The 25,048-nt window shown below is 30.9% G+C and overlaps 1 protein-coding gene across 6 annotated transcripts in view; it reads left to right on the top strand.

The window, feature by feature from the left end:
* The first annotated feature begins 521 nt into the window (after positions 1-521).
* Shab (potassium voltage-gated channel shaker cognate b) overlaps positions 522-25,048 on the top strand; it is a 45,383-nt gene continuing 20,856 nt past the window's right edge. For 5 of the 6 annotated variants that reach the window (XM_088266638.1, XM_088266636.1, XM_088266639.1 and 2 more), the window contains exon 1: positions 555-779. The gene's annotated coding sequence lies outside the window, so the exon portion shown is untranslated. Of the gene's footprint in view, positions 780-25,048 lie in introns of all 6 variants that reach the window. The other variant, XM_088266635.1, reaches the window with a different exon arrangement.

Here is a 25,048-nt window from a genome sequence, read left to right as displayed (position 1 = left end):
TTACGTCAAAAATAATTCTAACATTTTCCATGTTCCCTTACAATAGTTGTGTATTTAATGGATTGATCAGATTTGATTATCTTTATCAATCAAATTGATTTATACAACAACAACAAAAACATATTTTTGCAAATATTTGTTAATTTAAAAAATAACATTTAGTACCTATTAATGTTACATAAATATTTTTTTATCACAAACAGAAGCACATGATTTTAGAGATTCTTTTAGTCAAAAAGTCTGATACTAATGAAAAATTCGATTTTGTCGTAAATTTTCACAGCGGGAATTGGCCCAGATTTTTAAATTTTCTGTTTGTTCCTCAAATAAACTACGTCCACAGACGTATTTTTTAAAATCTTAACGTTTATTTTCTTCACAAAAAGAGAATGTCGCCGAAGTTATGTTGTCATGTTTCCGTCTGGTTATTTAATGTGACTTTTCCTCCATTTTCAATCGAGATAATGTCCAAATTTCGGCCGCGAGAAAAGTCAGAGGCGCGCGCGGCGCCTGCGCACGCCACAGCATCGCGCATCGAGCGCGCGTCGGACGACAGTTTGGTGCGGACAGTGCGCGTCACGACCGGGCTGTCGTCTCCTCCCGCTTTTTCTAAAAATACTTTGTACCACTTTACAATATTCCGCAAATGTCAACCGACAATTCCCGTGAAATTACCGTGTAATGAGTGCGTTCATTTAAACCGGACGACAGTCTAGGAACAAAATTAAACAGCTGACACCGACAATTTTTACAAGGAGCGAGTGTAACCTTTTATTAAGGTAGGCACGTTTGACATCGAATTGTATATTTTTTTTACCCGACAGGTAGCTATATTTGGATTTATTATTATTTATTACCGCGAACGCTACGCCCCCCAATAAATCGCCAGCCCCTCGACAAGCGACAGAAATTGCCTTTACGACTTCCAAATTGAGCGGCGCGGGGAGGAAAATCGATTACACTCTTTGTTACAAGAAAGTTTCGAGGACCTCCTGGGGAGCCGCTCATTCACACTTTACAACAATTCGGCGGAGGGTGGTGCGGTCATTATCAATTAAGTGGTAAAGTAGCCCGAGGTGGCAATCCAACGACGTGTTCGCGAAACTACCTAATAATTCACCGAAACGTTCGTGTCAACAAACTTTTTCCACGTATACTTCAACTAGAAGTGTAGCGTGTAACTTATTAATATTACATAAAAACATGAATTTTATATTTGGTTTACATGCTTAGCGTTTATTTTATAAATGATACTGTTTTATTCTTTTTCTTTTTCTTTTTAATTTATTGTATTTACACGTGCTATTAAACGACTGAACAAAGAACAACGAGGTATTATTTTATATTGATTGTGTTTTCACTCCAAATATTAGACAAGCATTTTGATATTTTAATATATTTACAGCCAATAGGATCGAATATATATTTATCATAAATATTAGCAACAAAAAAATATTTATCAATTTAAAACAATTGTTGGATTGTACTAGCATTAAATTTTGGGGAATATGTTTTTTCGCATTTTTCGTCTGTCGTGTTATTCCCACAGCTAAAATAGAACTATTATTGCCCGAAGTCAGCACTATGATATGTCATTGTCGCGACAAAGTAAACATGTTTTTCTCAAACAGAAAACTGCACTTATGCAAAATTATAAGAGCAAACGAACGGAGAAAGCAAACAGCCGAAGTCAGCGTTCTTCTTCTTTATTCGCGCCCAATGGTGCATGGGGAAATTGTTGTGCTCTTACTGTCAATGAAATAAAAATAATCATGCTAGGAGAATACAATCCCATAGTAATCTTGCGTTCCCGGTTTTACAAAAATTCTAACCCCGAATGAGACAGATGAATTTCCGCATAAAACATTTATTTATTTTTTCTCGTCAAAATAAACATTAAAAAAAATATATAAAAGCGCATTTTTTTAGTACAGCACAAATTTTAAGTAAAAAAAATAAAAATCCATTAAATACTATTTTTAAATAAGTACATCGTGCTATTTATATTGCCGATTCAAGTTAGAATAAATTTTGATACGAACGCACTAGACAAGTCATAAGAACTTAATATATCTTTTTAATTATTTTAAATTTTAATTTAAGTATGCATTAATACACATTAAACAATTAAAAACTTTTAACAATTAATATCTTTTTCTAAATAATGAAAACTTTGATGAAAACATCGTAAAATCCTTTTTTTTCAAATACAGAAAAAAGGTTTTCTCAAAAGCCAAAATAAATCTCAAGAATAAAATAACAAAAAAAGACAAACAAACAAAATATCTCGAAACATAAATGCAACCAAAAATTTTAAAATGTAAGTTATTAAAAAAAAATTATTCATCTGTCATAAATTGATTTTTGGTCTTTCCCATGATGTTTAAAATATTAAAACAGTTTTTGTTGAGAAACTAACTTTTTTTTAAAACAAAACATATTTATGGAAACGCAAATCCTTAGAAAAGATCATATCAAATACAGCGATTAATCTACTATAACATTGCGACCGTTGAAAATAAAAGCATTGACCGATACGAACTCACTGATATTTGTATATCTATTTATACAAAATAATATTCGTACTCTTTTCTTGTCATGAGCTTCCTGACACATGTTCCAATACGTACTATTTAAAAGCTCCCGCTGTTAGATCTAGCAATCGGCATCTAAACAAAACATGACGTAACATCCGGAAAATTTAAAAAAAAAAACATTTTGATAATATCATCTGTGAATTTTGGTTTTCAGTCATGCGATGGACTAACAGCTCCCAATTTAAGAACATCACAATTTTAAGATATATTGAAGAATATTTTTGATTCATTTATTTCACCATATATCGTTAAATGAATGCGTTAAATAAATGCGTTAAATAAACGATTCGGTTAAAATCTGAGTTCACTTATGAGTTTTCTATAGTGAAAACTAGAATTAAACTAGTAATATTTTCTCATATATTGAACCGCAGTCATTTTGTGATAAGATACATACATATATTCATTTTTAATTTTAGTTTTACACTCGTGTCACTATTGATTTTAAGAAATGGTGTTATTTATCAATTAAAAAGAAAAATTGACATTGGAAAAAACTAGAATATGTGTTATGACATAAATTTTGTACCTTCAAGATTATGCTAGGCTGTGTTTCGGTTGATCAGCCCTGTTTTAGCCAGTCTCTCCCGTGATGACCTTTTTTCCTTGAATTCTAGCCCTTTTTTAAATCAAATTGCTGAATCATTTTGTGAAAGATTTTTTTCGTGGAAAACAAGAAGTTTAAAAGTAAGATATTTATTAACTATTTCATGGACCGATTATTTTTTCGATCAATTTTTTTTAATGTTAATTTACTTAACATTTTTTTGGCCAGTAGACATAGCTTGGATCCAAAAATTCAGTAAAAATGAGTCATTTGACATCATTGTTGAAGATGAGATGTACGATATGAATATCTGACACGATTCTAGTCCACTGTTATGAAGGTACGAGCCAAAACACTTTTGATAGATTTATTATAGTCTTCTCTGATGTCTACTACATTTGGCTTAATCTATTTACAATATTTTAAGTGTTTCCATATCTTTGTTTACGGATTCCGGGTTTTATATACATTTAAAATATTGCGAGTAAAGTAACCGGTCTATATAAGCAAGATAAAAGCCTTAAAGTGATATTTTCAAAATAATTTTGAAAAGAATCTGACATACTTCGAGGAAGGATTATTGCTATCTGCAATTACTAATTACAACCATAGATGTCACCTATGAAGTTTTACTAAAAAATACGAATAATGTTTTGAATTGAAGCAAATACTGTGTACAAGTTTTCGAAATTTGACTAGTGCGTTGACAATCATGAGTAGAGCGGTGAATATTACGCAGTGTGTAAAGTGATTACTTAAACCAGTCGTAAGTCCTGTAAATACCTAATTAAGATATCAATATTCTATATAGTTAAGAAAAGTTGTTTACTATCTAAAAAGTTCTTCGAATGGTAGCATAGACATGTTTTTTCTCTGGAGCCATTAGCAAATTGCAAGAATAATTAGATTGAAATAAAACATGTGAATTTGGAATTTATTTCGCGTAAAGTTTATGAACAAACTAGGGAACCTTGGCGTTATTACAAGTAAGCAGATTCTCAGATAAGGGGAATGTAGTTTTAATGATCTTTAAAAGTATAATAAATCATCATTCCGCCGTAATAAAGAAACCTACTTGCTCCATATTATTCCGAAGTGATTTACGTATTAATTTGACAAAATCATTAAAGATTTTGGAAAATACCTATCCTTATATTTTGTTTTAAATATTATTAAATAATTAATTGATAATAACAGTATTTATGAACCGGTTTGTGGTTCTGTGGTGAGTATCGCTTTGTAATTTAGTGTCAGAGTTTCGAAGATCGAGCCCACTCTACCACAAATTGATTACTATTTTTAATAACGGGCTGCTTACGCCTACGAAAGCTTAAACAGCTGATAAGCTGCTCTAGCGTGCGCTGCTTCCGATTAATATTAATATAATTATAGAATTCTTCAAATGAATTGTCAATAAATAATAATAAAAGTTTTCCGATTATTACACAACGAGTGAGGATGAATGATTTTTGTTCCATCCATTTATATTTTGATCTCTGTTGTGGATTTGAGTTTTCCTTCACAAGTCACATATGAAATATAATCTCTCTAAAATGCAGTGTTTACATTTAGAACAAGACGGTCAGGGTCATTAAACACAAATATACATATAAACCACACACGCAAGTTCAGTACTAATAGAGCACGTTACACCGAGATAAGGTTGGATCAATATTCGCAATTTTACGTGTTTTTAATGTAGTACCTCGATAACAGATCCTCTCAAAATCAAGCTTTATTAACTTCCAGTTGTGTTTCTCAGAATGGGATCACATGTAATAGAAAAGGTACATCAAAATAAATATTATATCTACGCCAAGTGACCAGTAGTAAAATTCCCAATATATCAAAGTCAGGGCAGAAATGGCAAGAGACGGATTCTTCGAAGTACATAACCTCCTTAGTAAGACAAAATTGAACCTACGTATGCGCATAATAATTATACGATGCTGCATCTTTTCAGTGCTTTTCATGGCGTTGAATGCCAACTGTGGACTCTCACTATAGCTACCACAAACAAGACTGAATGTTTTTTTTTTAAAGATGGGAATTGCATTTATTTTTTACCTAGCTTATTATATGCGAGGTTTATCATTAAGTGGGTTTTTGTTTCTTGTAACTAAATAAAAGATGCTTTATCGCCGCAACGATTCAATACGGTGTCCCATATACCCTTGGGTGCGGACAGCGGTCAAATAGATCAGTTCTAACGATGATTAAGGCTTCGTTGTATTTCTTTCTCAATAATCAATCCATAAATTTGAATATGAATAGAATTTTCTTATAAAGACATAAAAGCTTAGCCGCTGCTTTCAAAGTAAGCTGGAATAATCCCAGACGAACCCTTCAATTTGTATAAAAGATTCTAAGGTATTCCGTCGTCTGCTTTGTATGATATTAAGAGTTATTTGTTATTCAAACATCTATCATTTCTCTTTTCACTCTCCTTTCATTTCAATTATTGATCACTCTTGCCTCTTTCCTCCATTCCGTTAGCGAACCATCTCTCCTCCCTGAGGTATTTTCAACGCCAGGGGTTGAGTTTAGGAGTAAACAACTTTTGGCGGCTATATCCTCTCATGCAATAAAACATAATATGATCCGGCGATATTAAGGGTGCTCTTTCGAATAAAATCAAGATTTGTGATGTAATAAAAATACTATCTATCTAGTGTAACTACTGCCAAGTCTCGAAAGAAAAACTATTAATCCAAGACCTCGCGACAAAAACCACACATGTCACTAACCCCTTTTTACAGAAGACAATAAAAAACAAATATCTTTTTTAGCATATTTCATAACGCAGCATATATTTCACTTTTATTTAAGTGAGATATAATTTTTATATAATTTTTTTGTGTTATTATTAACAAAGTTATTTAAAATTAATTTAAATAATACGTGTTTTTCTCCCAATATCTTCAATAACAACAAGAAATATTGATATTGTATGGTCAAATATATTCAGTATTGTTTTTTTGTATGTTCGCAACCTTTTCTATTGTGAATTTTAACTGTGACTGTAAAGTTACAGTTAAAAATATGCGTTCGTTAGAAAGTGTTTTTTTTTACATATTTATTATGAGTTGCATAATATATGCAGGTTGCATAGGTTCATTTAATATCTCAAGTATTTTGTGGTGCTTGTCAATGTAGAACGTTTTATGATTTTATTTCAATAAAATTCACGAATCAAAAATTAGTTAATTAATTTAAGTAAAATTAATAATTTCAAAATAATATATTATTATCATTATAATAAATTATCTTAATATAAATATATAAATATAATTATCTTAATAATATATTAAAATAAATTATCATAACCAAATTAGGGTTAAAACGCTTTATTTGTGATCTAAAAGGTTTCATTTTGTCGGTTAACATAAACTGTAATAACAAAGAGTTCTTGACATACGTATCATAGATATATATCTAAATCTTGAAGTGACCATAAAACAAATACACCAGAGAAAAATCATATTATTATAAAATATAAAATACTATGTGTTGTTTGTCTGCCTATGCGTTAATATATTTGCATATTTTCTACAAAATTGCACACCCTTTGAAATATCTAAACCAAATAACGAATTGATACTAACACTTAAGTACCCTACCCAAAGCATTTTGAATTTTATAGGCTGTGTTTTAGGGCGATTCCCCTGACGGCTTCCTTTATTCTGTTCTCTATTTTCCCGACTATTGACATTTGTAGTTATGACTAAGACGGCAATATTTTTATGCTCTTTCTTCTCTTTATGTTGTAGAAGCTATTGTGTCTGTTCGAATGATACTTCTAGTATATTCAATTTTAAAAATATAATGTTGGAATTCATACATAAAGTTTGATAGTTTCGCAAATTTTAGAACCTATGTATGAGAGATGACAATGGTCGTAGAATATAGAAAAAGCCATGTATATACATATACCTTATACATCCGCTTCCGTAGCGTAATGGTCAGCATGCTCGGCTACCGTTCTGGAGGTCCCGGGTTCGATTTCCAAGGGGGGTAAAATAAAAAATAGTGAATTTTTTCATTGTCATATTTATTCAATATTACCCTGGACTGGTACCTGAAGCGGAGGGCTGATCCCCTTTTCTTCATGTGTAAACGATCAAGATAACACAGCGTTTATATGACGCAGTGCCCTATGCACCATTGGGGTGCGGATAAGGGTTTTATTATTATTATTATTATACATATAAATAGAACGCAAAAATAATGATGTCGATTTGTGTTTATAAATTTATCGTACATAAATTAAGCTACTCACATCTAAAGTTGGGTCGTTTTCGACAGGCAGAAAAGTTAAAAAAGTTACAGGTGCTTATAAGAAGAAGTTAATATAATATAGCATATTTAAAACCTTTTGAGTTATCAAGACTAGCCAAAAGATGGTCACTCTGCATAACCCAACCACATTTCGAAACCACGTGTCTTTGAATGACCTCAAACCCCTAGTTTCATACATTTGCCAAAAGGTTCTGCAAAATTCATATAATACTAACTTAAAACTAGAAATCGTTCGCCAGTTCAAGAAAATCGAAACGACCGTTAAATAACGCCGCGGCTTAGTTTTGGGCATCGTGCCCAGAGATGGCGCCTGTGGTCTTGTTGACTGAACAAGATAATCGATGCAACTCCACAATTTATATAATTTCATTGCACACACAATGGTGCATAGGGCACAGTTATCGACACAATGTTTATAAAAATAAAATAAAAACTGGAAATACATAAAACTAAAATTCCCCCGAGAAAGCCTAACCCGAGATAACTAAAAAAAATCGTTGTGAAAAATTGTAAAATCTCCAATCTCCCATTATTAACATTTAAAACGAGTCTTCTCACAACGCTTATATATTTTGAAACTCCTATAAAGTTGCGCTTATTGAATTTTACTGATAAATTATTTATTTTAATAAAGAATGCACGATTGAACGATTCATTTAGAGTGATACCAAAAGGGTATACTGAGTCAGTAAATTTATCAACATAATCTTACCGTAAATAAAATCATTTGCCATTCTAACTCCAATATTTGGAGATCGGTTGACATCTGGCCAACGTCATTGCCCATCGTATAGTAGTCAGATGGGTGACATTAATGCCACGAGATAAGTGATACACATTTTCGCAAATGCGAATTCATATATCATACCTTTCTGATATTACAAAGGTATGTATGAATTGCCTTGTTAAAGATATAACTGATATCTGATAGCGAGTGTCATACATTAATATGAGTGGGATCAATTTAGATTATTCTCTGATAATGATCTCACGGAAAGTTTATACGAAAATGCAATATTTAGTTACTTTATTAATTCTGTGGCTATCCTGCCATATTAATCCCTTCTCGACAGAACATTATAGACATTATAAATTTAGATGTATATATATATATATATATATATATATATATATATATATATATATATATATATATATATATATATATATATATATATATATATATATATATATATATATATATATATATATATATATATATATATATATATATATATATATATATATATATATATATATATGTATATATTTATATATTTATATATATGCATTTATTCTTTACAACTAGTTATATAAGTAAAATAACAAAAAAATGTGTCTTTTGTGTAATTTATTTCACTAAATGTTCGATTCAGGAGAATATATGTATATATACATACTTTTTAAATACAAGATATATAAGATTTAAATTTTGTACTGACATTTCTTCTATAGTTTTTTTCTACATATGTTTTATTTGGTCAGTGATTGTCCGAAAGTCCGTTTGCTGATGTCAGTAACGACGAAACCCGATCACTGGGCAGATAAAATATATGTGGAAAAACTATATAAATGTAAATTTACTATACATATATAGAGACGAATAAAATGCAAAAACAGGGTTCGCTATTTTACCAGATAATCTGTCTCAAAATTATACACTTTATTATATGGGAAAGGAAATGAAGGAGAAATAATAAGAAGTAAAAAAAAAAAATAATAATAATAAATAAAAAAATAATAATAATAGCAATTGGTAATTAAACCGAGGTTGGATACCCGAACTCATTCAAGCTTGTGAAATTTACCGCGAAGTTAAATGAATATTTTTTAAGTAATCAAAAGAACATCTCATTGAAATAATATCCCTCGAACTTTATTCCAATACATAAGTATATATATATTTATAGTTGTCAAGAATGAAAATATTTAAAAATAACAGTGCCAAATGGATCAAGTTTGTTTTTAAAGAATCTATCCACTTAGAAAAACTTGTGTAGGAATTTAGAATTGTTAAAAGCATCGACACAAAGGAATTTCCGAAACGTATTATTTCTTTTACAATAACAATACGCCCTCTTGGCAGTAATGGTCGGTGTTCTTATCTACTCGAAATAATGGTCTTTGTTAAAGCTACGTGAATTTAAATTACTCTAAAACGCACGCGAAATATTTTTTTTCGGTTACATTCTCCGATATTCGTATAGAATCAAAACCATCAATTTCCCAGGTTTGTAACGATCATTTAATCGAATTACACAGAAACGTTTTTCCTTCAATGGTATAGTTTGAGGTACAACTTTGTTAATTCAAAGAGCAGTCCTTTTTGATCCTAAAGGTGTTCTTTTTAAAAGTGAAATTGATATTCTTATTCCTATGTGTTTTTTTCAACCCTTATCAGCACCCAATGGTGCATAGGGCACTGCATCTTAGCGACGCACCGTTATCTTGATCATTAATTGTATGAAGGAAAGGTGGATCAGCCCTGCGCTTCTTGTACCAGTCCAGGGTGATATTAAATAGATATGAGAATGAAAATCACTCATATTTATTTTGACCCCCCTGGAAATCGAACCCAGGACCTCCATCACCGTAGCCAAACGCGTTGACATGGAGGTGGTCTCAATATGTTTGAGTATTCACTAATATTTATATTTCATACTATTTTCATAGGCGGCCCGTTATTTAAAAAAATGCGCTTTAGTGTCGCATAGACGCTCGACTACTTAACTGGGGTCGCGGGTTCGATTCCCGCCTATCGCAAAGTTATTTGGGAATATTTATTTTCAGTTGATATGGGTATTTGCAATGTATTTTTGACAAATACTTTTACATCCTTACTATTCTACCTGGAGACAAATACTCAATTAAATAATTCTATATAACATATATAAAAGCATACGACGGGAACAAAAAAGTGGTAAATATACGAAACCAATACCACAATATTATATTATTTTTAAATATTATAAATATCATTATATTAATTATATTTTGTAGATTGATGCATTTGACTCTCGGCCCTTTTCGTTTTTTTTCCACCCCGTGTAGCGTGCCTGATCTCAAATAATAATGAAATACATATTTAACATAAAACTTAAATGTTCTTAACATAAGTAAATTTTACAAAATTAAACGACTTCTTTAATCGTTTAATTTTGTATAGTTTATTGATATAATGTATGCTTAACTAAAATGAGTAATAATCCACTGAAGCATAACTCAATTTATATAACAACCAAACAATAATCGTTTAGACCATACTTTACATTTGCTAATAATTAATTGAAGAAAAAACCTACATATCAATTTATGTATTTGATAGATTATTTCTGCCTTTAAAAAAGGGTTGTACTCGGGCAGACTGTTCCCTAAAATTAGAAACACTCAATTTATATAACAACAAAACAATAATCGTTTGGAACATACTTTACATTTGCCAATATTTAATCGAAGAAAAAACCTACATATCAAATTATATATTTAATAAATTATTTCTGCCTTTAAAAAAGGGTTGTATTCTGGCAGACTGTTCCCTAAAATTAGAAACACTCAATTTATATAACAACAAAAAATAATCGTTTGGACCATACTTTACACATGCCAACATTTAATTGATGAAAAAACTGACATATCATATCATATATTTAATAGATTATTTCTGCCTTTAAAAAAAGGGTTGTATTCTGGCAGACTGTTCCCTAAAATTAGAAACACTCAATTTATATAACAAAAAAAAATAATCGTTTGGACCATACTTTACACATGCCAACATTTAATTGAAGAAAAAAACTTACATATCATATCATATATATAATAGATTATTTCCGCCTTAAAAAAAGGGTTGTGAATACAACTCTTTTTTTTAAGGCAGAAAAGGAGTCTGGCAGACTGTTCCCTAAAATTAGAAACACTTAAATAATATCATGGAACATAACGGAGGTAGTAAAATAATATTACAGAATATAACCAAGATGGTGTTTGAATTTCCCGAAAACGACATGAAAATAAATTGGTGTTCTAACCACAAAACTGTGTATTTCTGGTTTACTGAGGATAAGTTTAAAGCTTATGTGCTCAGAAATATAATAGATATACAAAGACCATAGTAATACACAAAGGGTGAACCGGAATCTAAACGGACGATGCTATTTTGCTTGTATTTATTTTCTACACTGTGTGCCCAACAATTTAGACAATTTGAGAAAAATTGGCTTTTTTATTTATTTACATTATATCCGTTTTAATCAACCCTCGTCCGAAACCCGATGGTACATAGCCCACTGCATCATAAAAACGCAATGTTATCTTGATCGTTAACACTTAAAAGTGATCAACCCTCCGCTTCAGGTACCAGTCCAGGGTAATATTGAATAAATATTAGAGTGAATATCACTTATATTTTTTTGACCCCACCCTAGGAATCCAACCCGGGACCTCCAATACGGTAGCCGATCGTGTTGACCATTACACTACCGAGGCGGACAACTACTATTACTATTTATTCGAATAGTAAGTCATATATCACATATGCGTATTTTGAATCATTGAGCTTTTTTGTGTTGAGGCGAAACGCTTATAAGTTAAAATGTTACAAGTTTAATACAAATAAAATGTTTTTACAATGATTTATATATTTTTTACGTGTACGTGACAGAAACAAATAATTTAAGATTTGTAAATATAAAAGATGAAAAATAATATATTAAAAAAAAATAGAAAAAGGACATTTTTAAGTCCAAAGTTAAAATCTAGTGTATGTGTGCGTGCGTGTGTGTTTATAAATACTCTCCCTTATCTAGTTTTTAATACCTTAGAAATAAAAGTATCATTAATTATCATGAACGAAAGCTAGTCAGTCTTATCCTTCGGGTGTCAGTCTAGGGCAGAGATCGGCAAACTTACTAATCAGATAAGCCAAATATTGTGCAAACAGAATCTCACACAATAAATTGAAAACACCGAAAAACAAAACAAAAAGTTCCCTCTCACCATATTTATTTTTTAAAAACCCTGTATAACTTCTTATCTCTAAATTTAGACATGATCGTAACATATCCACGATAAATTTGTTTTTGTATTATATTTTATTTGATCCATGGAAGAGATATTCATTGATGTAAAAGTATAGATCCTAAGACATGTATAAAGCCAAAGAAATGTTTATAAAAATAACCGCATCCGGCCCGAGAACCGCTGTCTACTGACCCCATGTCTAAGGTGACATATCGCTTACTCCTTTCAAGAACGTCAAAAATCAAAAAACTTGATTTTTCAGGAGAACGTTTTTAAAATTTAAAAATATAATACAATGTATTCAAAATAAAATCAAGCCACTTTTTCAACTTTTTACTGTGCATCAAATCTTTTTAGGTAAAACCTGAAGATTTTTTCTCCATTTGAAAAATATTTAGTATATTTAAAAAAATAATTAAACAATACATTTTCTTCCAAATGCAAAAACAACACTTTCTGCCCTGTAGCGCGTAAATATTAAGTTAAAAATATGCTGCTTTTGCTGGGATATAGTACATTTTTTGGGCATTCCGAAAACATGCTCAGTTGAAAATTGTCGATTTTTTTATATATGACGTTGTTGAAAGGAGTGAGCGATATGTGTCAATTATTTTTGTAAAAATACACGATATTCCGTCAGAAATTAAACCCGATAAAATTATGATTATTTTCTACTTAAAAGCAATCATAATTTTATTGGTATCTGAATACAGATGAAGAAATTTGTTGACATGGGAATATTTATATTTTTAATTAATATTGAAATCATTAATAATTTTGCCAACTGTGTATAATGTTAAGATTGGGATCGTTCCAGAGGATAATGGAAGTACTTATTTTCTCATGCGTAACTATTTGAGTTACAGCACTCATTTCGGAACAACAGCCCAGTAATATTAATAGTATAACAAAGGGTAGAAGGTAAATCTACCCCCACGCAAACAAAATGTTGTGGTTATCATGTAATATATTACGTACCGTACAACAAAAATAATACAAGACAGTATACAACTGATCGAGGAAAATTTATATGAATATTGTAGTACGTCAACTGCGTAATGCGGATAACTTTTATTTAAGCTTTTGACTTTTATTTCTAACGGCTTTTATATTTCGAAATGGATTGTCACTCAATATTGTCGGGAAATTAGTGATACTGAATAAAGTATTATAATTGACAAATGTTTTAAAATGAATAAACTTCAATCATCTTCAGTTTGGGATCGATGGCCAGAGAGTGATCAAAATGTGTATGTAAAATTTAAAATGGAGAATTTATTATAATGGGTACCAATTAAACACGTGAGAGGAACATATGAGAGGAAGACCGAGGAAAACTTGGCATAGTTAGATATGTCAAATACTTGAAAGTGCCCAGGTCAGGAGGCGAAATGATCGGCGGGTATGTGTATAAGGAGATATAAGTAAGATAATGTAAAAGACAGAGTGTTATGTGTTATGTGTTCTATTCTCTCTGCCTACCCCTGCGGGGAAGCGGCTTGATGGTTAGTTAGTTAGGTAAACATGTCAATCTAAAGTCGTTATTACTGGCATTTAAAAAAAAAATATTAAAATATTAACTGCTAAATATTATACGTGAACATGGATACTATTACTATCTACATGTAAATTAAGAAAAGGCGAAAATACTGATATATTTTGAATGGTTGGAAATTTAATTAAATATCTTCAGCATTTGTTTGTTCTAGGTTGATAATTCGATATTTCAGACATGTCGTTTGCTCCAGGCTAACACAACCTAATAATATTACCAGGGTAGCATGTTTTCAGATGGGATGGAGACAAAAGGTATTTATCCTAACTGATACGGAGCTCGCATCCCTCAGGCCAGAAGAAATGTTTTCTTATACGACAGTAATAAAATTATCCTGTCTTATATAATTAATAGGGGTGATTTCCCCCCATTACGTTCACAAACAGAGGCATTAGCTATGCCTTAATACAGTTTACGTAAAACCGGATCGATATTCAGTTATCAGAATAGAATCATTCGGCTCCCATTCACGGGAAATGGTTACCCATAAAATTGTGTAATGATTTATCTATTCGTGTAATCTGTGATTCATTACCATGTACAAATAGAAAAATAATACAGCATTGAAAGTCTCTAGAATTCTTTTTAGTGTCACAATTTCAAACAAAACAAAAATACTTTTAAAGGTGTACAAACTCAAATTTCCCGCAATAAATTGATGGTGGCACCCGCCGTGTGGCATGTTGCTCCATCTTGTTGAAACTACAGCTCTGTCACATCAATGCTATTCATCTGAGGTACGATGAAGTCAGTAATCATGGTTCTGTAGCGCTTTTAATTGACCGTAACGTTCTGGCCGGCATCGTCTTAAAAAAATGTGGGCCAATGATTCCACCTGCCCATAAAGCACCCCAAAAAGTGACTTTTAATGCATGTTTATATTTTGCGTTGAAAAAGAGGATCAAGCTGCATATTGTTTTTGGCCCATTCACCGAACCTACGACACGCATAATGGTCATTTAGTCTATTCATGGTGAAACGGCAAAACGTACTGACTACAAATTAACTGCCAACTGTCAAATTTATGTATTTCTGCCAAATCAAATCAAATCAACTGTCAAGTCAACTGTATTTCTACAGACTGTCAATTATTTTAATATTTTCTTAGATGGAGCCTATTAAAATTCAGCACGTTTCTTGAAAAAAGTTGAAGGATAGTACAGACGCTTTATATTTATAGATGTAATAGTTGTACTTTTTTGCTAAGCGCCCCTCTATTGTGAATACTTCAATGATCGAGGGTACAATGTGGTATGTTATAAATAATTGAAATATGTAGTAGTAAACAATCGTATTCGTATCTTAGCTAGAATTTATAGGTGGTGCTGCCATTCGTGAGAATTAGTGATTTTTAAACCTTTCTTTAATTGATCCTTCTGTGGCTAGTGCTTTGTTTAAATGAAAAAAATCTTGTATTTAAATGTAGCTGTGATCAGTCTTAGGGCGCTTATCCACTACCCGGAATTAAGTGTAATTTTACTATCCGGCACGTCAGTTAGCATTTTAAAATGACGATTGGCTTGGATTGGCTTGTGCTTTTGTCCATCTTTCTTCGGATCGGAGCTTTTGATCGATGCGTGAACACGTTGCGCGTAAATTCGATCGTAAAATCGTCGTTTTAAAACGCTAACTAACGTGCCGGACGGTAAAGTTCTGTGTAATTCCGTGTAGTGGACAAACGCCCTTACTGTTGAAAAAAATTAATAACCCAAAATTCCTTTATTTTAAAAGATTGTCTGTATATAGGGTACCGAGGATGCGGAAGGTAAAAAAAAATACATTATCTTTAAATATAAAATAAATATGTAATGCGTCTTGTAAAGTGTTTTATGAATATTTAAACGGAAAGAAAAATTGCCACATAATTTAACAAGACAATTTTCTACAATAGCCTCTTTCAAATCAATATCTGGCGCAAATTGCTCTGCCCCACCTTACCACTGCGTGACCCAATTGGAAGCTTGTAAATGCACTGGAAATGTGGATATTTCAATATGGCATTATACTACAACTAGACGAAAAGGTAAGTAGTAATTCAACCAACCTAGCAACGAGCAACCCTTGTAATACGATAAGCATATAAGTACATATGTGCAAACACGTGTTATGTTCTCGATAGCTAACATGAATATTTCAACCTAATGCACATTTTTCTAATGTACTTAATTTTTCAAACATCTCAAAGTAATTACGGAACCAAGTCGGGAAAATGGCCGATTTGTCTAAATTATTATTTTATGAAAGAGTGCAAGGCTATAATAAGCATTTTCGTTCACATATTTTTTTGTGGAGATCCACCAAGCCACCTTATGCGCCTTGTGGGTGGAGGTCTTTTTGCATACTTAAAAAAAAACTATATTATTTATACATAATATACACCCAAAAAGGAAAAAACTTAGTTAAGTAGGTACTTTCAGTACTGAAAGTGGATAAGTTAGGAGGCGGAATAATCGGGGGTTATGTATGAGGAAATGCATGAATGTGGAAGGGACGAAGAATGTTTTCATAGATAGAGCAGTGTGGCGCTCTATTTACATATCTCTCTGCCTACCTTCTCGTGGAACCAGCGTGATGATTAGCTATTTAATTGGGAGCCTTCCAAAGGTAGGTAGGTGCTGATATAATAATACCGGAGATAGATGATATTTTTGATATTGAGCTTTTTTTGAAAGCACAAATATTGAACTTGTTTCGCAAAACGATTGAGTTGGATTCGAACCGTAAGATTACACAATTTCAAATTTGAAATTGATAAAGTATCATCGTGTCTGAATAAACCACCGTTTTCCTTACCATTGAGTAGACTTGAAGTACGTTTACAAGGTACATGGTGACCTCTAGGTCTGGCCTTACACGAACCCTCCTTAACTGGTATTACCAAGTTTTATTGGTGTTCCGACACGTTATCGTAAAGCTAATTTACCCTGCGGGATTACGTATATATGTTACCTTGTTTGCGGTTTGTATCTACACAATATCACATATCTAATGATTGAGCTGAAATTTTTTCCCTGTAATTAGATATATATACCGCAATTAACTACTATCAGGGCATCGATTACATACGAAAATTAATGTTTAAGTACGTAGTATAGATAACTTTACTTTAAGTTAAATAATGTATTTAATAATAAAAAAATTGGCGATGACAACTAGCAACAAAAATTGAAAATACTGATCGACAATCCGTTTTGAAATGTGAAAATCTCCAAAAAAAATCTGAGGAAATATAAATTTTAAAAATGATGAAATAGTTTGGTAAATAATCACAATTTTATGGATAGATTTCAATATTCTTTTTAAGCTTGTCTTAAAAAAACATTACAAATACATATTCCACAAAATCGTTCAAAATATTTTGAAATACTCTGTAGAAGCTATTTTAGTCCTAGGGCTATTACCGTGTCTCTTTGGTTAAACAACTCTATAAATAATGTCTTTTATGCTTGAAACTGACAAAATAAATTTAATCAAATTCCGTACTGTATGTTTGTATGAAACTCCACATTTTTCCTTAAAGAAGTTTCTTGAATTTAAAAACAGTTTTGTGACGTAACAGAAAATGTATTTTTACTAGTACCCAAATAAAATTTAATTTAAAACTACTTTAGTAAAAAATCGAGGAGAAATATCAAAAGTTATAAAACTCATAATTCTTATTTTGACCCATGTTTGTATAACCGTTTATTTAATTGTATGTAGGGTCCTAGTGCGGTAGTAACTTGATCGTTAGTTACATGAAGGTAGGGTGATCAGTTGGTACTAAGCTCCAGTTCCTCGGACGAAGAAAATGATATATATTTGATGACATACATTTGACGTAAGTGAGGAACTTAGAGCAACGAATATTACCCCTATTTGGAAAAAAATGGAGAAGGAATAGTAGGAATTATTATTTACAAAGAGTAAAAAGAAAATTGCAGTTATGCTGAACTAGGGTACCCTGTATACCTGCACTCGTTCAAACCCTTATCCGCACCCCAATGGTGCAAAAGGCACTGCATTATATAAACACATATTATCTTGATCGTTAACACACGAAGGAAAGGTGATCAGCCCTCCGCTTCAAGTACCAGTCCAAGGTAATATTGAATTAATATTGAAGTAATATTATATATATTTATATATATATATATATATATATATATATATATATATATATATATATATATATATATATATATATATATATATATATATATATATAAAAATATATATATGTATATATATATATATATATATATATATATATATATATATATATATATATATATATATATATATATATATATATATATTGTACATACATTGTTTTTTTTTTCTAATTCACAAATTAAAAATAAATGATATGAAAAGAAAGCATGTAGGTACTTTATGTTTTCAATTAAAAAAACAATTTCATTACATATGGGGAAATCTTTAATTACATACATTGACAGTTGGAAAACACGCATTATATAATAAATACTAAAATACCTTACAGGTTCAATTGGCTTGGTAACAATCCCTTCAAGTTAAATCAGGTCAACCTGTAGTTGGCTCCGGTGGATAATTCCATTCTTATCAGTGACAAAACGGAGATATCAAAACCACTTTACTTAAATATAGATCTACCTTTGTTAATCGTAAGGTCTTTATACGCCATTTATGTACGTATATGGTAAATGGGGGAGTTCAATGGATATACATACGTAACCACTATATTTCTGCTATGCAATTTACTTCGTAAAACCAGCAATGGAATGTATCCAATGAAAATAATCAATATCCCCTAAAACGAGATACAAACCTCTAACGCTCCCGTATTAAAAATCATTTCGACGTATCCAAAAAGTGAGTTAACAAACATTGAATAATATAATTTAAATTTGAAGTACTAACTTTGTGATTTTCCATTTTATAATTAGATGTAACATTGTTTTAAAATCAGTATAAATATTTTAATTTTAACTTTATTATAATGTCTACCGGTTTTGAAGCTAACCGATTCTTCTCAAGTCTGATTAATACTAGTAATAATCATTCTAGAGACATCTATTTGCTTAACGGACGTAACGTAACAGACTTTTATTTTCTTCTTCATCTTTGATGAGATGTCAAAAAATAATATGAAAAATAACTCCTATAATTGGAGACAATCCAGATTTGTATTTGGACACACTCAAAATGTTGTAAAAATAACTGATTACTCGAATTATTATCTCAGTTATTTTGGTTATCCATTTCCAATTTACAGATTCTTAAATTTATTGCTATCAGTTACTATCTGATCTTGTATATGTGAATGTAAACTGATGTTACATATTGATACACATAACTGTTGTACCCTGTACTTCCAGCCCAGTAGTAGGCTAATAGCTTTTTGAAATTCACATATATCAGTTGGTAAATACAGTTATTGGCTCAAAGGTTCGGGCATGTGGGTAATTACTTCCATAATTTTCTCCTGCAAAGTTGGTTTTAATCCGACCCGCGTGTGAATTGAACATGCTTTTTAATAAAATTAAATGTGAAAATAATAACTAAAATAGCACTATACGTGTCAAAATGTCCATTGTAATTTATTAGGTACGCTAATGTTCTGGGATAATAGTTTTAATCTGTATAAATTTGTTATATATTCTGAAGAAAAAAAAACACGGATTGGTAATACGGATTTTTAATAATGTAGAATAATGATAATAATGGTTTTAAAACTAAGATTTTTTCAAAAGTAAAATTTCATTTTAAAAATTATTATAGATGTCTCAAAAAGAAGAGGAAATTTACGGAGAGGGAAAATGGAATTCTTTGAGTGTGCTAAGGGGTGGGTGGAGTGATCAATCTGTACGCGTGTGTGTGACATTTACCATTCTGGACATTCATACACCACATAATTTTTGATCACTTAAGTTGAAGCAACATCAAGCGAGATTCTTATGAAGTAAAAAGCAATCTTCTTAATTAAAATAATAATTAATAACCATATCCGCTCCCTAGGTGGAGCATATGGAGTCCACAAACTGTCTCTAGGCTTTTCTGTCGGCTGCCAGCTCCCTTGCATCCTCCCAAGTCAGATCTTCTTATTTATATTAAATAAATTATTACATAAATGGTAAGATATTGCCGCTGACAGGTTACAAGTCCTGTAAACGGCCAACAACCTCCATGTTCCTTCTCCATAAATTGCTTTGTCTCTGAGACATCCATAATATATATTAAAACAATACCCCGGAGGATACATCCACTATTTATATTCTTACAAAGATTTGAAAATATTAAATATATCGTTAATGGTATATTGTTTCATTCAACCCTCACTCCTCACGACCTCACTTAACATAACTCTGAAAAGTTTTCGTAGAATTCTGTCTGGTTCGTGTCTAGCAAAATAAAACATTGTTGAAATAATAGTAAAAGCCGAAGATGTATGTCTGTAATATTTTAACAAAGTCAAAGTATGTTGATTTATTTTCTCAAACATAATAGAGATATATGGTGAAAATCTTCATCCAAAAGCGAAAATGTTTAAACTTTTTAGTATTTTGTCGCAAAAATTGGAGATGTAGATAGTCAGTATTTTTAAAATTCCAACTAGTTTTAGAAATAACAGTTTTTTTACGTGCTTTTTTAATTTTCAAAAAATATATTATTTTAACAAATTTTAAAGCTGTTTGTAGTTTTCAGGGTATATTTAATTACAGTATGTAAAAAAATAGAGTTGTAATTTTTTATTTAGTCAATTTATTATTGATAATTTTCAATTTAAAGGATGTTGATTAATTGTTTTAGGTTTTTTAAATGCATTTATTTCAATTGTTTGCTTAAGTTGAATAATTATTATTGTTATGTACATTAACCAATATTTATCTTTTTTTTTTCTTCTACAAAAGTATATTCTTGTACGCAAGTTAATTACAAATTAACTATAATCTTACACACAATAAAAAAATACCAAAGTGTTTCATCTAAATATCGCTGTCAATAATTGAGACATGTCCGATATATGGAACGAAGGCCAGCCCTGCTGTAGACTCTATGTCAGGCGACCGCGTTTTGGAGTCTATGCAATAATTTATTACACTATTTCGTATGTATTTTTTTTGGTGAAAATCAGATGATTTTGATCTCAGATGAGAATATTTTGTTGATCAATATAGTATTACAAAATCCCCATCTTGTAAATTGGAACTATCTATAAACTATCTTACCCGGGAAAAAATATCGAACATGCGCAATATCTGAGCATTTCAATGTGTATTTATTATATCTAAGTGCGTTTTATTTTTATCACATTACCCGATGTCAAAGTGTGTACAGTCACCCAGATAATATTTTTAACAAGCTAGATTTTAGCGAAAGCTCCTGCCAAGAAAAAAAAAGTATTACAAACTAGAGTTATAAACACAATTAATACGTAGGCACTCACTCTTATCGATTAATTGTTTTTTCCACAAGTTTTTCTTGTGCCAAAATTTTCAAATATTTGCTTTCTTTGATACGATTAGACATATCGTCGTTTACGAAAAAAGTTTATCGATTAAAACTTCCCATGTATTTTTTGTTCATTGTTATTATTTGTAATGAAAAATATTTTTATTCTACTAATATTAATAATTGAATTCTTAGAACACATATACAGTTATTGTTTATTTTCATCTGTTAATTCCTTAAAAATATTAATTTCATAATGAAATATTTAATTCAGTGCAAAAATCATAAGATTCATTCAACACAGGAATATTTAAATCAAAATCAATGATTGACCTATACATATTAATTTAACGTTTAAAAATTGTTAAAATCTCAATACAATTAAGTTTGAAAAATGTCTTCTTTTCCATGTTCGCTCCCTAGGTGGAGCATATGGCCAACACGAGTCGTCTCCGAGTCACTCTGTCACGCGCCATCTCCTTGGCTTCCTCCCAGGTCAGTCCGGCGTCTCGAAGTTCCGCTGAGTAGTCGGTGAATGGTCGTCAGCGGCCTTCCGGGGCGCCGGAATCCTCGGGGTTGGAAGAAGAGACATGAGGGGTTGATGCCCTCAAGTGGCATTCTAAGGACATGTCCCAACCATGTCCACCTTCTTCTCTTCAGGACTTCCAGTATGAGGGGCTGTTGAGTTCTTCTCCTCACATCGTCATTCCTGACGAAGTCATACCACTTTATACCCAGTATTCGCCTCAGGCATCTATTTTCAAAACTTGCTAGTTTCTTGCTTTGAGCTTTGGTGAGGTGCCACGACTCACATCCGTACAGCAACACTGTTAGGATGCAGGCGTTAAAGAGACGACACTTGGTTTTTGTCGAGTAAAGCAGTGAGTCCCAGACAGACAATGAAAAATGTAATGGACGAAAAAAGCATTTTTTCAGATTATTAAAAAATGTTGTTTCGTCGAAATTCAGTCCAACTCAGCTATATGAGACCGAAGACTATAAAGATAATAGTCATATAGTGTACAATGTACAATGATTCACAATTATTCTTGTAAGCATTGAGGATTTTTCGCCCAAGATTCCTGTCTTTTCAAACTGCCAAATCTGAATTCCTTAGAATCTTTTGTCCAAAATGTCCCTTCCCGAAAGTCTATAAATATAACTAAACGTCAACATACGAAAGCTTTCTGTGTTCATATTCTGTACAGATTACCATGCACCGCTTCATCGGAAACCCGCATTGAATGCCGTATACTTCGTTATTTGCAAATTATTTTTCTCTTCAATTTTGGAAATCAAAATTGTGATTTTTTAAATAAGCAGTATGTTTTTATTTCGTTATATAACTCTTTAATAGGTCGATCTTATTTCATTGGTATTAAACCTAATTCCCAAATTTCTTACACATCACAATTTCATTATTGTGTTTCAAATTCGAAACATTTATCATTATGTCAAATCCCACACGCTACTAACTAAACCACGACCCTACTTTTACTTTGAGTGTTAACATCGTAGAAATGTACTCAAAAGCGCGATATAATCTACAATAATAATTATTATTTTATGAATACACCTCAAATGGTGTACGTACCTACGTAAACTAGTTTGCATGCAACACGCCAACACTGCACTCACGGCAAATTTAATATGTGTTAAGAAATAATTTCGGAGTCCGAAAAACGAAATACATATATATGTATATACATATATATATATATATATATATATATATATATATATATATATATATATATATATATATATATATATATATATATATATATATATATATATATATATATATATATATATATATATATATATATATATATATATATATATATATATATATATATATATATATATATATATATTTATATATATACATATATATATATACATATATATATATATATATATATATATATATATATATATATATATATATATATATATATATATATATATATATATATATATATATATATATATATATATATATATATATATATATATATATATATATATATATATATATATATATATATATATATATATATATATATATATATATATATATATATATATATACTGTATATATATTGTTAGCGCGTTTAGCTAAGCTACCGCGATAGAGACCCTGGGTAACTTCTTTTAAAATCAAATGTTGCTTAGGAGTAACGCATTGAGTTCTCAAGTATATCCATCATTGATGCTCATAATCTCTAAACTGTATAGACTTTAAATCAAACAGTATACGCCTAAATGCACACTGCCCGCTTGCCCTATTTCTTTTACTCCCCATGCCTACATTTGGTTGTTGCCACCGATATTGGTACCAAATACATTTATTTATTACATAGGTATTTACAGTGTACCAAAATCGCTATTATTTATTTTTATTTATTTAGCATAGATTAGACTTTAACATTAAAAAAAACATAAATGACAAATTGATGATAATAGGGAAAGCAAACGAAAATGGGTATTTAGGGAGGAGGTAGAGAAAAAAGCTAAGGGAGGAGGTTTGATGGACAGTCAAGATTCAAATGATAAATAGAAATGTCTCAGACATTTCTTAAAAGTTATTAGAGAAGATGCATTTTTTACAAGGAGAGGTTATTCATTCTATAATTACTAAGTGTTTGCACCGAATAAAAAAGTTGAGCCACAAATTTCATTCATTCACAATTTTTGTCATTTGATTCACAATTTTGTAATTATGCAATTTTTCGACACTATATTGTTTTGCACTTGAAATTATATAAAGATATCTATGTACTCACTTTGTACAATAATATAACTACCTTCACATATCGATTTATCCCTATTTTCATTAAAAACCCATATAATTCGGTATATATCAATTACGGTCAACGGCCCTCTTCCATTCTGGAAAATATTTATTGAATGTCGAAAATTTTCATAGAAGCTTTGATCGAATGTGTATCTACAATAACAATGTACCCTGTTGAATGTCAACAATCAACAAGCGGTGAGACAAGGACACGAATATAAGACATGAAAACAATACTGAACATACAAAGTAGCGTGCTAATCGAATCACAAATCCAACAACAGACTGCCTAGTTGATTTAGTTATCATAATTTCATACAACAATATTGCCGTGGCAATGTGTGCTTGCTTTTTTTTTAAATTTCAGAAGCCGGCTTTGTACTGGCATTGACTGATATCATGTTCTAGCATTGTTTTTGAAAAATCAACATGGATGAAGAAGGATATGGTAGTCTGGGCATTTACAAGTCTTTGGCTAGTTTAAGTGATCACTTTATACAGGAAAGATTTTATTAAGCATTCGGACCTCACATACAAATGAATGAGTTTCTGCTTAATAAAAGATTTCCTTATCCCAACATAGATGTCTTTAGTGAACTCTCGCATACTATCAAGTTTCAAGAAGTAAGATTTGAGTAGTGTGGTTGTGAAATCATAGGTAGAATTGGTAAATATTATACGTATGTAAAGTGAGCCTATGACGGTCGTAAGCCCTGTAAATGCCCAGACTTCCATATTCTTCTTCATCTATGTTGAGATGTCACAAACAATGTAGAAATTAACTTCTTATTGGAGATAATCCAGATTTGTGAACAAGTACT

Source organism: Brachycentrus maculatus, unplaced genomic scaffold (assembly GCF_059751285.1).
Source record: "Brachycentrus maculatus isolate JH-2025_06_01 unplaced genomic scaffold, ASM5975128v1 h1tg000272l, whole genome shotgun sequence".
NCBI lineage: Eukaryota > Metazoa > Arthropoda > Insecta > Trichoptera > Brachycentridae > Brachycentrus > Brachycentrus maculatus.
Note: the sequence above shows the minus strand (reverse complement) of the source record. Positions and strands in the feature narration are given on the sequence as shown.